This window comes from Oreochromis aureus, linkage group 23 (assembly GCF_013358895.1).
Source record: "Oreochromis aureus strain Israel breed Guangdong linkage group 23, ZZ_aureus, whole genome shotgun sequence".
Taxonomy (NCBI): domain Eukaryota; kingdom Metazoa; phylum Chordata; class Actinopteri; order Cichliformes; family Cichlidae; genus Oreochromis; species Oreochromis aureus.
Window position 1 is genome coordinate 29,816,161 of NC_052963.1, and position 16,905 is coordinate 29,833,065.

Genomic DNA, 16,905 nt, shown 5'->3' on the forward strand with positions numbered 1-16,905 from the left:
AGCAGTGGGTAGGCATTCGGGGCACACCACTGGAGTGGTTCAGGTCCTACTTAGCAGAGCAAACTTTTTGTGTCAGGCTCTGTGACCATGTGTTGTCCTCCGCTCCTCTCTTGTGTGGTGTCCCACAGGGCTCAGTTCATGGCACCCTCCTTTTTTCTTTGTATCTGCTCCTTCTTGGTTTTATTCTGAGAAAACACAGCATTGCATTTCACTTTTATGCCGATGACTGTCAAATCTATGTCCCTCTAAAGGAAAAAGGCTCATATTCTGTACAGCCATTACTTCAGTGTCTTGATGACATTAAGACTTGGATGTCTCTTAATCTTTTAAAATTCAATGACAAAAACACTAAGGTGATGGTTTTTGGTAGCCCCACTGAGACCCCCAGTGTGTATTTAGATTCCTTGGCTCAGTATAATGAGCCAACTGTCACAAACCTGGAGGTCAAAGTGGACTCTGAACTGAAGCTTGACAGTCAGATTAAAGCAGTCATTAAATCTAGCTTCTTTCAGCTCAGGCAGTTGGCTAAAAAATGCCAGTTCTTTCACGGCAGCACTTTGAGACAATTATCCATGCCTTTGTTAGCACATGTGATGTTGTTGTTGTTGTTGTTGTTGTTGTTGTTGTTTAGTTGATTGTATTGAGCTGATGATGCTGATTTTAGAGAGATGTTGGCCTTTGACACCTTGTGAGATGGGTTTTTTTTAGTTTATTTTTATTAGTTGGTTCTATGTTTTTGTTTTCTTAAATATAGGGCTATTTTAATTTGTATTATGCATTTTATTTTTTGCTGTTTTGTCTTATTTTATTGTTAACTTATTTACTGTACAGCACTTTGGTCCCGTGCTGGCTACTTTAAAGTGTTTTATAAATAAAGCTGGACTGGATCAGGTAAAGCAGGAACATTTACATTCTGAGCTGTACAAAGTTTAGTTTATTCCTGGCAGTATTCATGAAAAGTAGCAATTTAAGAAATTGCAATGGCCAAATCAAAAGAACACTTTAAATATCAACCATTCATTACACCTTCAGCAGTTCAATTAAACCAGACGACAAACAAATTATGTCTGCCTTACAACACTGCTTCAGACAACATGTGAGTCGTGAAGAAAATAGTTAAGAAAGTAGCTTTCCCATAAGAGAAATTGAATAAATCCTTTGTCTCTATCAGGTATTTTATATATTTCATTCACAAGAGGTGTAGACATTATCAATCTGAAACAAAGAGTAGCTTTTAGAAAAAATAAAAATAAAAATTGTCATATCGTCTGTCCCAGTCAGACAAAACTAAAAGTAGGATGGTACTTTCTGTCTGACTAGGAAAAATCTGCTGTTGCCCAGGGATTGTATTGAATTTTATTGCATACAGCAAGCAATTGCAAGTGCTTGTAGCAAACAACAGGCTGCCCAACAGTGCAACGCACTCAACCTTGTGGTAACTGCAACACAATTGCCTGGGTTCCCCAGTATGAACCAACCTACCTCCAAACATCCAAAGTCTGACTTGGCCTGACTGTAATCACTCTTGAGCAAAATGCTGAAGGTTCGCAAATAACTTCTAATTTATAATTATGTGAGATTGTCAGCACATTGATTACAATGTGAGTCAGTTTGCACTGATAAGTGCAAGTCATCTGTGAAACATCTCTTTACAATAGGGAACTCCACTCAGTGGGTTGCCATCTGCTCATAGTTTATGTAGAAATACAACCAGAATAAGTTGCTGAATGTCATTTGGCAGATAAATTCTTGTCCTGCAAAATGTGTCGTTATTTGTGGAGGACTTTCCGAATGTCTATTTTATATCTATGAGGTTCTGGCTGGAATATAAATATAAGAAGTCGACATAAATTTCTGTTACAGACAGTAACAGATTTGGGATTTTTAACAACTGACCACAGCTAATTCTATGCAACACTGTTCAGTCACCATCATTCAGCCATTTCCATATTCAAGCTTTGGTCCCTTGGTGTGTAATAGCCTTAACACTTAACAAGGAAACACAAAGCGTGTTGTGAAAGTGAAAATAAAAAACAAAACTCCAAATTTTTTGGATGTGAATTTGTCATGTAACACACACACAGACTGAACATGTTGCATTTTTGTGGAAAATTCATCCTCAAACAAATGCACAGCGAAAAAATTTAAGTTGATATCAAGTGATGATGAGCTGATCCTGATGTTTCTACAAAGAAAAGGAAGAAACAGATTCCCGGTTCATCCATTTCTCACAAGAATTTCATGGTTCGATCCAAGAGTTGAAGCTGTATCACGGCAGCTTTCATTCATATTTAGGGATGTCAGATGGGACCACATCTGAGGAGGCAGAGATTAAAGATTTCAGAGAGCCAATTGACCCAGACCAGCATCTAGCTGTGTGTCTGAGATTCTATACCATTTGTGTATTCTGTAGCGGTGCCCATATTGAGCTGCAGCACATTTGTTGCCAAGTGGTCTGAATGGTCTGATCTTTTTATTTATATCCAAAATGTTAGAAAAATCAAGCTTCTTTTGAAAAAAATAAATGCCACAAATTCATCCAGCAAAATTAGGCGGTCTGTGTGAATGGCTGTATTAAGAACAGCTGAGTTTCTTGGACTTGCTTTGTTTGTTCTTTTTGTCTCCCCCCCCCATTAGTGACTTATGTTAAGTCACAAATGATAGCTAGGTAGTAAACTATATTTTCTAAGTAACTACAGAAATTCGAGAGTTTAAGAGCCACTGTCAGGGATTATTGTGAAGACATACTGGGCTATGTGTGGTTTGTGCCCTTTTCTGTTAGATCTATAAGGTTAAGTCAAGTCTGTGGTCAGAACAAGATGCACACGCACACCAGCTTTGCCCTTGTGGGTTCATTATAAGCACTTTAGCAGGCCTTATGCTGCACCCAGAGGTTGCTAAATAGCCCTGATTGATTAGCTGGTGAAGACCCCAGTCGGCAAGTCCTTTAGCCAATAATCATTCACATACTAGTGCTCATCTGCCCATCTGTCCTACACACTTGCCAATACAGTTTGAGGTACGTGCTGATATGGCGTTCAGTGCCTTCCATTAGACAATACAACCAGTCAGCAGTCAAGACTCCCGATGACAGACGGAGAGGAGAAAGTGTATCAGAGAAATCTGAATCAAAACTGAATCTTGTACAGCTCATAATATGAAAGTTCCCAGAATGTTTCTGTAAACAGAATTACTTTCAAAACTGAAATGGCAATAATCAAAATAAGAGTATGAAAAAAAACTTTTAGGTTCTGTTATTACTTGTATTCATTTACTAGCTTTATGCGTGACAAACACTAAGGACTTCTACTGTGGCACTTTCCCAAATCCCAGCTCCTGATCTGGTGCCTTTCATGTCTCTCAGCATTTCATGCTTCATAGCAACAAATTCACTTTTTAGAAAAATACTTTAGGTGCCTCGTGAGTCACAGTTGTGACTCGTCTAGTTTATTTATTTTCTTTTTTTACTTGGCACACAGAGATATCTTGAATCAAAACTGAGGATCAGTATGACTGATCGGATACACTGTTAATACCCACCAAGCATTTCCTTATGAACATCGTATTATTCATTTTCAGTCTTGCGGCATGGAATCTGCAAGATGTTGGAAACATTCCTTTGAGAAACTGCTCTATTTTGATATGGCTGCATCACAGAGCCTAATTTCCACAGATTTTTCAACTAAAGATCAGTGTTTCCAAACTGCTACCATTACCACACCGTGAAAGGGATTCTGGGTGACCGGCAGGGCCTCTAGTTCATTAAACTCAATGTGATGTTCCCAAAACCAGATTCATATGACCTTTGCTCTTTGATGACAATACTCTGACTGTGGCATTCAAACATAGACCAATCTGGATTAAGCAGTGTGACGTGTTTTTAAGGGGAAAAAAAATCACTACTAACAGCTTAGACTTGGTTCACAAGATATTGACATTGTAGTTGCATACAAGCACAAATTTGATCATATCAAATACACATATATCCAAAAGTTGATTCTGTTCATCTGGACGTAGTGTTTTGTGTGAGAAACGTTTCGTCACTCATCCAAGTGACTTCTTCAGTCTCAACTGACTGCAGGTTTCCCCAATCATATGAACAGTACATTTGCATAATGACTGAAACCAGCCCACTGAAGGAACAATGGGCTGGGAGGTCAAGAAGAAGAAGTCACTTGGATGAGTGACGAAACGTTTCTCCCACAAAACACTACGTCCAGATGAACAGAATCAACTTTTGGAGATTTACTTACCTGGATGATTGAGCATGCATCAAGACATCAAATACACATAGTACATCCTGTCCTCTACTGTATGTAGAGGAAAGGCAAGCTATTCTACTGTAACAGTAAATACTTTTTGAATTCTCATTCACGAATCATCCTACTGTCCCCAAATTTAAATAGCAGTTAAATGTTTGGAGGAGGAGGCCGCAGAGACATACATTTCTCCTGACACAATGAAACATTGAAAGCTACACTGTGACACTCTGTGAATGTAAAGGTCGTCTCCACTGCAGGGAGCTTTCAGGCATGATTGGGAAGTAATTGTATGTTTGTTAATTACATACACCTATACAATTCCCAGTAATGGTAATGCATGCATATCGCATCACTTCTCTATTCATCAGCTTTTTTCATTATGTTTGGTTTGTGCACTGAAGTGCAGTAAAAATGGACTATATTTATATAGCACTGTTCTACTCAGCTCAACACACCAAATCAAATTCACTATACTGGGAAGTCCAGTTCTTGTCTAAAGATAGATCAACATACAAACCGGAGAAGTTGGGGATCGAGCCACTAACCTTCCAACACTACTGTTTGAGCCAATATAGTATTATGCTTTTAGTGTAACCAAAACATAAGTGTCTTCCATCATCATGAGTTTGCTGAGTGTCTCAGCAAACTGCTACTTGATTGTTATTTATCCTTTATTATCCTTTAAGTTTTTTATGACTATTTTTATGACTTACTCATTATTGGACTGTAGAAACTGGTGAGAAATGACATTTAATTTCCCTCTATACTGTATTTCTTTACCATGCAAAGTGACAACCTTCTTGAATCACATGTGATTTTGAGGTGACTGGTTGGCGTCAGGGGTGGGAGCAGAACAAGACAGGTGACTGTAATAATGGTAGACAGAGCCATTTATTAAGCAGTACTTCTTTATGTCACATTAGCAGCTGCTGTAGAATAATTCCAGACTTTCAGAAAGCTGAGCTTCTAGGAAATTTTAACAGTAATATGCCTGCTTTTAAGTGGCAAAATATTACCTGCCAGCACTGCAGGTTAAACTTCTTGAACATAGCCGTGTGTGTGTGTGTGTGTGTGTGTGTGTGTGTGTGTGTGTGTGTGTGTGTGTGTGTGTGTGTGTGTGTGTGTGTGTGTAGGTAGGTAGGTAGGACTCCCTTTTGGCATAAAGAAACCTCCAGCAGAACCAGGCTCAGTGAGGGGCAGCCATCTGCCGCGACTGGTTGGGGGTAAGGGGAGAACGACAGGACAAAGACACACTGTGGAAGAGAAACAGAGATTAATAATGAGGTCTTTAATGTAAGGTGTGACCTGATTATACCACCTCTTGTATGTGAGAAGGATTTTAAATTCTTCTACAAGAAGCAAAAACAAAACTAGTACCTAGATGACATACTAACAAGTCTATAATGGTTTTTCACTCCATGGAGTCATTCATTGTCTATGCTTCATAATCAGATCAAATCAAGATTTATCAGATCAAGCGCCATCTTTCCAGCCTTCAACTGTTCACCTTTGCACCCATGCCAACTAAATCTTCATGTGTAAGTATGGTAATTTAGTTATAGAAGCACTTAAAATCTGAACAGAATCTAATCTTTCTATTACTGCATTAGTGTATTACAGTGCTGCTCTCCTTAATAACAGCTAGTATACATTCATGTGGGATTAAAACTGAATGAACATTCAGCTGTTGCACAAGTGACAAAAAATTGTCATCTTCAAACAGTGTCTGTACTTTTTCAAAGATTGTTCATTATGTCAAAGAAGTATCATTCACCATGAGACAACAGTGAGTAGAGTGAGCACTGAGTCGGCCTTGGGTTAGCAATGGATTCTAGAGCTTGGGAGCAGATTCCAGTGGAAGTGTGGTCTCTTGTCTCGTAGGATTAAAAAAAAAAAAAGGAAAACCTTTTTTTATCCAAATTCTAAATCTCATATTTTTAATTGTGGTAAATAGAAAAATGTCTCTGATTTCCAATTTAATTTCTAATATTATACTTTTGTTAAACCCTTTTTAATTAAAGCTTAAATCCACACATAAATCATTTATTGAGTGTTTGATATCAAATCCAGTATTGTGGTGTACAAAGGCAAAATGAAAAATGTTTTTGCCATTACTTCTAAAAGTATAGCGGAAGTCCTGCTCACTCTTGATTTTGATTGGTCTGTGAGGGGAAAGTGACATCGATAAGTGCAGCGGTGTTCCAAATGTTGAACTGTCAGGTGTGTTTTTGTGCCAAGAACTTTGACCTCCATTATATCCAAATTCTTCTTAGAGTTTGTGTAGAAAATAGATGCTGAAAGCACAAAAATTGCTTTCAGTGAACATAGGCCCTTGGGATGAAAAGGGAGGCTAAAGCTGGGTACGATTTACTCTGATTGGCAAGTTGCTAGAATATAACTTCACAGTGTCCCTCAGTTTCTCAATCAGATTCACCCCTTGCTCTTCCTATCTGCTTTCAAAACACAAAGATTGCAATGGTGAAACCAATCAGCATAAGGCTTCACAGAGGGTCTAACTATTGGGTGAAGCCATAACGGTTACATCAATCTTTCTATAAAGTCTAGTACAAGGTCAGCAACTATATATTAAAAATAACAGCATGTATGCAATGGAAGGTAATTCTAGCCTTAGTAGAAAATGTATAGCTGTCTAATGACAATAATAATCTTTTGAGAATTTTGATAGGGCAACGACCTATCAAATCCAAAAGACTTTATAGTGGATAGGCTATTAATTCACAAGACAGCCTCCAGTAATGTGTGTGTGTGTGTGTGTGTGTGTGTGTGTGTGTGTGTGTGTGTGTGTGTGTGTGTGTGTGTGTGTGTGTGTGTGTAGTCAAGCAAGGCAGTGATTAATTAAATCCTGTGGGAGTTGGAGTGTTCATTGCAGAAGGCAGAGAATGCAGCACATCCGGTTGATAGTTCCCCTACGATGTAATGCATCATCTATTGCCATGGGAGGTGTCTATCAAAAGATTGCCAGTTGATAGACTTTGCCCAACTCACTGGACAATATGTAGTACTGTACCTGGGGAGCCTGGGTGGAATAACAGTATAATCATCTTGTGGAAAATGGAGACCTCCACATACCCACTTTTAGTGACTGAGTTCAGTCAATGTGCAAGTCAATATATAGAATACAGAGAGCATTACTTAGGATGGAGAGCATTCCACATGAAAGACGTGAGCCCAGGATAGAAATTCTCTTCATTTGCCGTAGATTATGTAATTTCTACTGTTGTAAACAGTGGATAGAATCATTGAATGTGCATGTACTTTCATAGTCAATTGAAAAGCTTTCATTATAAAAGATGAAAAACAGCTGGGCTAAACAAATGAAACAATGAAATTAGGTCCTTGAAGCTAACACTACTGAATGTTAATGAACCATGAAAATAAGGGATCAATGTGATTAACAGACACCACAAAACAATGTTATGCAGGGTAATGGTCAAGTAAGTGCATCAAAAAGAATAGAAGATATAACTGAAGCACAAAGTTACTCCATCTGGCACATTCTCTTTGGCAGTGAACTAACTTCACAACAAGTACATGTAATGAACTATAAGTCCAATCTAAAAATAATTCACTGCAGTTTTGACTCAGCATATCAGAGCCAACACTGCTTTGATAAGGATGTCACCTACTCTTGAATCACTGTACATTTTTAGTATACGCTACCAGTCAAACATTTAGACACACCTTTGAATTTAATGGTTTTTCATTATCTTCATGACTGTTTAGTACATTGTAGATTATCACTGAAGGCATCAAAACTATAAATGAACACAAATGGAATTATGTATTAAACCAAAAAGTGTGAAATATCTCAAAACATATTTTAGATTTTAGATTCTTCCAAATAGGTGGTGTGTTTGGGGTTATTTAATTACCTTAAGGATTATTAACGGATTCTGATTCTTCTCCACCAGCAAAGCAGCCCCACGCCATCAAACCTCCTCCTCCATGCTTCACGGTGGGAACCATGCATGTAGAGACCATCCATTCACCTTTTCTGCGTCGCACAAAGACATGGCGGGTGGAACCAAAGATCTCGAATTTGGACTCATCAGACCAAAGCACAGATTTCCACTGGTCTAATGTCCATTCCTTGTTTCTTGGCCCAAACAAATCTCTTCTGCTTGTTGCTTTTCCTCAGTTGTGGTTTCTTAGCAGCTATTTGACAATAAAGGCCTGATTCACACAGTCTCCTCTAAACAGTTGATGTAGAGATGTGTCTGCTGCTGGAACTCTGTGTGGCATTTATCTGGGCTCTAGTCTGAGGTGCTGATAACTTGGGATTTCTGAAGCTGGTGACTCAGATGAATTTATCCTCAGCAACAGAGGTGACTCTTGTGAGCCAGTTTCTTAGTACAGCTTGATGATTTTGTGACTGCCCTTGGGGACACATTCAAAGTTTTTGAAATTTTCCATACTGACTGATCTTCAGTCGGGCAGTGGCTCCGACACCCAAGTTTTTGTGTCAGCCACTGCCGGAGCTGTGTTATACTTGGCCTGCTGGTACCTGTAAACTGCCTCTCGAGTCCCAAAGGCCAGCCCAGCATAATAAGACTCATTTCGCCATCTGATTCTGAGATTACAGGCACAACAGACACCAACGACCTTGCACCCACAGCTCCTTGCAGCTTTGTCAACAGCGGAGGTGTGGAACATGGTCCACTCAGACTCAATGGCCTTGGCGTCCTTCAGAATGCAATGGAAGCACTGCCAGAGGTGGGAATTAAAGATCTCGCTCACCATACACATGGGTACACCATGTCTGAACACCATCTTCTGGTCCAACTTACCAGGTGGTGATCAGTTGACAGCTCAACTGATCTTTCTTTCACCTCCACTGATACATATCAACCAAGGAGCTGTTAACAGATAATATAACATTCTTTATTTTTGGGTCATGCTGTAAAGCACAGTATAACAAAGTTTACATTATATTAAAAATCAACACTTCTATGGTTACTTGGCACTATAATATATTAATATTCAGACTCTTATTATCTTACAGACAAAAACAAAACAGACAATCATAAACAAAAATTAAATATAGAAAATTAATAAGGCAGACAGGCTGTTGTCTTGCATATTGTGTTTCTCCCAGCAGAGACTAGCTCTGCTGGGAGAAAAACTCCCACCAGAAACTCAGAGCTCTGCTGGTTTCTGCTGTTTTAGCTCTGGATAAAACACAGCCATCTATACTGCAACCTTCAGTCATACCTGTGTTTTAGCAAAGTTGCTTAAGTGACTGCCAAAACTGTTAACTAGTGTCGTTTTCAGCTGCTCATCGGCAGTTGCAGAGTAAGAAAAGTTGATCCATCAAAAATTCTGACAGCAGCAGGAAATGACTGTGAGGCAGTTTCTGTTCAGAACGACTGGAGCTGCCCACTGTCTGAGATGATCCTCAGTGTTGTATAATACACTGGGAGGGAGGGTCATTTCTGAATTTAATGTTGTTAAATTTTTAAATAGTTCTTTAAATATTTAAAGATTATTAGTTACAGTGAACGTAGTGTCTGTATCCTTGGCAGTATGCGGTGCAGTTTGTTTGAAAATGTTTCACTCACTGAGGTCCTGCCTTTGCAAAGCATCTCCATTTTACTTCTCAGTGCACACCAGCCACTTGGGGAAGCACTTGTCATTGCTCCTGCTGTTACTACGCCAAGTAAAAAACCTCTGTGAAGCAACGCACTCTTTTATTTAAACTGAAATTCTTTTTTAACTTTAGAAGCCTGGAGCTATGAGCACACACTCAGCCCTCAGAGCTGTCATCAGTGTGTCCTTTCCACAGTAAACAAGGAGAAGAAATAAGCCAGTGTTGTAAAGAGCTCCCCAGTGGACACGGCGCTCACGGCTGATGCAAACCTCTCTTCTTTTCTGTCTCTTCAAATTGGTCTGGGCATTCTGAGCTGACGTAAGCGGGCAGCTCTCATTATGGAGAGGAGGTTGTCCAATTTCAATTGACACCTTATTAATCAGCAAACCATCAGCCTTGGATCATTTTTTTGCAGATAAAGTTTTTAGGGAAAAATGGGGGGGGGGTCAAATATCTTTGAAATGTGCACACTGATAGCATGATATAAACATGTAAGAATTTATCTGAACTTGTGTATGTCCACTTATACACACATCAAGATGAAGGACTATAAAAGGGCAAGCATGTCAATAATGCAGATTGACCACTTAATTCCCACTAGTCCTTCTGTCACCCGGCAACAGAGGTAGCCACAGATCAATACACCTATTACCTGATATAAGAAGAGAGTGAGCAGGGAGTCGGGGTGGAGGGGGCATGGGAGGCAGAGGTAAAATGAGAGCGAGATGCTCAAGGCCAACATGGTGTATCTCATATCAAGATAATAACCCAGGTAGCCTTCTGACAGCTGTCCGGATACAAAATATGATGAGGGACAGAAAGGGGAATACAGCCAACTGACGGCAGGGGAAACACTGTTGCAAGGTGACAGACATTAAGGTATTAGGACAGACGGGTACACAGAGTGAAAAATGACTTGATAAATGCTGAAAATGTTAAAGTATTTTGGTTTTTTTGGTTTTGTTTTTGTATATAAAAAAGCGTGATCAAAAATGTCCTACAGCTTCAGAGAATGTTGTTTGTATTTGTAGTTGCAAAATATAATTCGCAACTGGCTGAATTGCCTCCAATGTATGTAGCTTAAAAATAGATTTAAAAAAAACAAAACAAAACAAAAATATTAACTGATTTAAAATTGGCCATTCTTTTAAGGTCTTCAGCTTGTGCACCCATGAACAGTTTTCAGCAGGGCTGCTAGTTTAATATTTCTCAGTGGATGTTTTTAAGTGAAGACACTTGAAAACTTCCCCTTGCACTTGTGCCCCTGCAGTGAGTGCTTGATCTCCTCCTATCTGTCAAAACTGCGATTCTTTGAGTTCATTTTCAGTATCAGGAAGTGGATGAGATTGCAGAGAGATAAATCTGGCATGTGGTCAAGTCGTTGTGCAAAAATTGTGTTGGTGTTGTAAAAACTGAACTCTCGCACACTGAAACATACCATAGTTTAGCCCGTTGTCATCCCTGGGGGGTAAATTTACAGTGTACAGTCCGATAAAATTGTTGGCTCTTCAACTGAAAACTCCTTGGGTATAGCTGGAGACACGGCTTTCATCACCAGCAATGATGCTCTGCACAAAATTTAACTCAGTCTGAAAAGTAGTTGACGTTTGGCCAGTAGTAAGATCACAGACCACAGAGTAAAAGTGGTCAAAATGGGCCTTCTGGGAAGCATGAACCAAGAAAAACCCCTCAAAAAACAACAACAAAAAAGCTTCAGGAGCTGGTTGTGATCCATGTCTAACTTTTATATGGTGTAAAAGACAGATTTTTTTTTTTTTTGTTTTTTTTTGTTGCATTAATACAAACTTGCCCATCTAAACCAGAAACACTAAAATATTGGTTGCCTTTTAAACAGACAGGTGGATAGGGATGGGAATCGAGAACAAGTTCTTGTTGATTACTTGTTCCCAGTAGTCCAATTCCTTGGAGTTGTTAGCCTGCCTATCGAACCCGCGTATTGGTTCTTGCGCTTGTATTACAATTAGCTGATTTCAGTTTGCATGTCAAAGAAGGAAAATAGCAATGTAGTCTACATTATTTTTAGCATGGGCATGTTATTTTTATCGTGCAAAAGGAAAAGATAAATGGTAAAGTGGAAAACTGCATCTCGGACAGAAACAACCACATTAACCTGCGAACACAACTTCGGTTCTTTGCAAGCATCTACATAGACAGCATGCTAACGCTAAGCTAGCCAAGAAACCAGAGTGAATGCAGAAACCAGCAGCCAGACCCTTAACTTCAACAGGTAACAAGGAGATGAACAGTCAGGCTGCAGCCTTCCTTTATACCTGTTCACGTTTCTAAATCAGAAACACTGTGGCGATCGCTTTTTTGTGCTGGTTTTCATCTTTGCTTTGTGGTCAGCTCTGTATTCTAGTAAGAGGAAGATCTTGGAGATTTGTGTCGGCGTGCGGGGTTGCAGCCTCAGATTTATATTGTTAAAATGGTGACTATAAAACAGTGTGTTTCAGCTATTTTACAGAGTAAAATGAAAGTAGTGTCATGCGTAGTATAAAGAATAACTGTTTCCCGGGCATGATTAAATAATGTACCTTACTTTTACGAAAAGCCTTCTATGTAATATGTGTAATAGATGCTTTTTTGAGTAACAACTCCAACACTGATCACAACAAAGAGGAGAAATGCCTCAACAAACATGCATGAACATTTGACCCACAGCATGCAATTAATTTGCAGGAATGTAATTTCTTTATTGCTGCTTAGCAATGGTGGTGACTCTAAAAACTGAACCAATGAGAACCCAGTGACAATCAAAAGAATCGATAAGTGATGTCGATAATGGGATCGGAATCACTAAATTCTTATCAATTCTCATCCACACAGGTGGATCGATAGATTTTGATTCATTTCTATGTTTGTCTCTATATTTGTGTTAGAAATTCAGCATAAATCAAAGGCAACCGGAGTAAAGACAATATAAGTTTAAATAATGTTTATATAAATGAAAGCAAAGTTGAATCGGAACGATTGCAACCAAACTCTTTTTAAAACTAGAGAGCGGCCTCTAACACCTCTGGTGAAACTGTGGCCCACACGACGAGCCACACTGAAGGATTTGTTAGCATGAAATGGTCTTTTCAGATCCGACTGTTACACTTAATAATAGGGTTCAAGTCTAGACTACAGCACTACTTGTATTTATTCCTTTTGAGCATCTCAAGGGTGAACTTATTCTGGTTCATTGTCTTGCTGCATAAACAGGCTGCACATGAGCTTCAGTTCAAATCGATGACATGATGTCTTCCTTTGAGATTTGCTGTCAGAGAGCAGAAGTCATGTTTCCCTCAATTCTGGCAAGTCACCCTGGCTTTGAAACAGGACATTATCTCTGCAACATCACACTGCCACCTTCATGCTTGACTTCAGGTATAATGTAATTTTTCGAGACTGATGTGTTTGGTTTACACCAGATGTAGCTGGGCCATTTTCTTCCTGTCTTAGTGTGAATGTAGAGTCCCAGAGCCTAAGCAAATGCTGTGGTGGTCTAATTCTTTCCATTTTATCAGTGTACTACAGGTTAGATTTTTAAGTCATCATTATGCTTCTGAAAATGGTCAATTTGTCATAACTTGATTAAAAACAGCGGCTTGGATGTATCTAGTATCAGTGTACTTGCTAACAGTTGATAGGTGTGAGAAGGCGGAAGAGAGGGTGGTCTACTAATCAGAGGATCAGTTTTCCAGTCTGCATGTCAAAGATAAGATGGTTTCAAAATGGTGAACCCCAAGTTGTCCTTTCCATCAGTGTGTAAGTGTGAAATAATGTTCAGTGTGCATAGGATAAAAGTACTCTTTGCATGAGAATGGACAAATGCATTTTGTAGTGTAAATGACTTCAAGTAGTCTTATTAGTTTTGAAGGTTTTTTATTATCTTTTTTGATTTAATAACTTAATGACTGAATACTTTTTCACGTAGGGCCAGCTGATATATAATAACATTTCTGCATCCATACATATAATATGAATAAAAAGCTACAGTGGCCCTTAGAGTGAAACATGTTGCAACATTAGAATCACATACACTGTTTCTATATCAGATATTAATAAACCTTTGGGTAAATTTAGGTACTGAAAAAGAAGAAACTATTGTAACAATCATATCAGGGTCAAAACTAATCATTTATTTTCCCATTGTTCTGGATTTGTTACTTTATGATGATGCAAAGGTCAGTGCTGCTTGCAAACAATTATGCTTCAAAGTTCACCAAAGATCAACTCATGGCAATAAATAAATACATAGATTAATTAATCTCTGTATCAATCAACCAGGCGTTGTATTTAGTAGCTATACAGGCATGTACTCGATGTGTAAATTTTCAGTCATGTTCGACTGAGTAGCAGCTCCCAAAACTTGAATCTCTCAAGATGGTACAGGCAAGTAAACAGTGAGCTGTGCCCTATGCACTTTGGGTGGTAGATAAGAGTCATAAGTTTTCATCTAAGCTGAAACAATGAGAGAAGCACCTCTCAAAGAAGAGCAGTGAGATCTCAAAGCCTAAAATGTTTGATACATCTGAGCCAGTCGCATAGGCTAAAGGACAGATAATCTATAAAGCAGTGTTTGAAATCATCGTCTTCAAAGAGATAACTTTACTCCCATGGGCTATCAGTGTCGCATTGAATCTCGTTCTACCATGGATTTCAAATAGTTGCAAACTCTTTAGAGTTGTGAGAATTGTTGGCAATTGTTTGTGTGTGGGTCTCTGTGATTGTACTGTATTACTGCTTTGTATCAATGTGTCCGTGTGAAAACATCTTAGAGAGGAGTAGACAAAAGAAAGAACAAACAAAATTCTCACAAGCTGGATTTGAACCACATAGATCAATGCTGCTTTAGTGAAGTTACCCTCCATAATGACAGAAAAAATGTTCTTTAAGTACATCTACTAGCTGGGCAGTCACTGAAATGTTTTTTTTTTTTTTTTTTTTTTAGATTTTAAACATCATTGCTGCATATCAAGTATTTTATTTTTCTCTTGTTGGTACTATCATACCATCTCAGTAGACTGATACGTGGGGAAAAACCTGTTTCTGAGATGTCTATACAGTATAAAGTCTAAAAATCGCTTTTACCAAATGACCCATATCGTAGGTTAAATAGTCATTCAAATAAGGCAGTGCAAACTGTTTGTGTTTCTGCACTTAGCACCAGTAACAGCAAAGCAAATTTTAAGTTTGTGACCAGATCTCCTGCACAGATAAAGATAAAGATAAAGAAGAACTTTGTTGTCATTGTAGTTATACAACGAAATTAGTTTGGTAGCTCACAGAGGCCAGCAGCAATAAAACAAGAAGCAGCAATAATAAATAACCGTAGTAAAAGTATAAGATATAAAGTAAAAGGGAGGCACTTAGCACAGTAAATAACAAAGAAAATATAATAGTATTTACATCAATATATTGTGTCATTATTATCATTACTTAACAGGTACAGTCCTCTCAGGGTCCCTCTAAGTTTAGCTTGAGTTTTGTTGTTTGTTTGTTTGTTTTTTTAATCCCAGAATTTTTTTTTTTTTCAGTCTGTGACAGAAGTCATCCCTCAGTAAAGCTAATCAAGGATGAGACAGTGGGTGTGAGGAGGAGGTGGGTGCTGACAGAGAGGTTTGGACAGATGGACGGACAGACAGGCTGTGCTCTGTCAGCACAGTCTGACATGATGAGAAGGGACAGACGAATGGAAGAACAGAATTGGAGAAAGAAGTGAAGTGGAGAGAGTAAAGATGAAGAACCAACACCAGAAGTGAAACTACACACTGAAACACACTAACAGTTCTTTCAGTCCATCCAATCCAACTTTTCCTTTTTCATCTTGTTTGCTTAATTGACTTTAAATAAAATGTATATCAAGTCATGATGTTAGGGGTAAATGATGCGTTTTATTTCCTGTGACACAGTCTTGTGTTTCTGGTTTAAAAATATTTGAAAATGGGGAAAAACTTGCTTTTGAGACAATGTAAACAGACAAACGTTTTCTGAGAATCACAAACAATGAAACTCCAGGTAAATGTGTTAAAATACTGGTAGTTTAAATGTGGGCCATCAATGTTGGTTTAACAAACAAAACCTACAATGAAAAATGTGTGAACAGGGTCTCTTTTACACCAAAAAATGAATCTAATACCAGTTGAAAAATAGACAAAGTAAATAATCACTGCTGCAAGGAAAAGTCCTATTTGGCGTCCAACAGCATCTGCAGAATCACATTCTCATTTTGGCGAGCCAAAGTTTCATCGTATTTTCAAAATATGTGTAAAAGTTAATCAATGTGTTGCCAGTAGGAAACATTTCACATAAAGTGATGTGACTGTCAGCAAAACCATCTGATACTACTGATTCAAGGAAGATGATGACAAAACTGGTTTTGGACTCTACTTTTTGAAGCCTTAATGTTTTGGTTTCTGCCATGTTAACTGTTTTGTTTTGGCATTTGAACAGAGGTAATTGGATGAGAGCATCATAGGAAATTGTCCGGTGACGACATCCAAAAATGTACATGCCTCTGAACCAGACTAATAACAAAGCTATTTTTACAAGTGTTCTGGGAGATTGCGTACACTTTGTACTAGAAGTGATTTAAAGTGTGATTCTCCTGCATTCTCATACACACCTCTGTCATGTAATGTCTAGAAAAGTTCAGTGCTGCAGTTCCTTTCAAACACCCAGAGTCTGAGAATGAGAACTGTAATTTTGCTGTTGGTTGGCTTACTCACTTGGTGTTGTTACTTATTTTATGTTGTTATTTCTTAGCCTTCTTAATGATAATGCTAGGTGTAGAGGAAAAAAAATCTGCTCAATGCTCAACTTTGTGAATTGGAGGCACATCTTAGAAAGGTGGAAAATAAATGCACCAAAATCAAAAGATCAGCACACACCATCCATCCAGCTTTAGATGGGATATTCAAATGAATTTGAATAATGGTCTCTTTAATTTAATACATTTCATTTCATTTATTTATTTCACACTTGGTACAACAGTTCAAACAAACCAACCACACTTTCTATCAAAAAAGC

At 38.4% G+C, this 16,905-nt stretch overlaps 1 long non-coding RNA gene across 1 annotated transcript in view; it reads left to right on the plus strand.

Annotated features, from left to right (window-relative positions):
* LOC120436476 overlaps positions 1 to 15,926 on the plus strand; it is a 32,299-nt gene extending 16,373 nt beyond the window's left edge. Inside the window, exon 4 of the long non-coding RNA XR_005610473.1 lies at positions 15,414 to 15,926. This is a non-coding gene — a long non-coding RNA (uncharacterized LOC120436476). The remainder of the gene's footprint in view (positions 1 to 15,413) is intronic.
* The last annotated feature ends 979 nt before the right edge of the window (positions 15,927 to 16,905 follow it).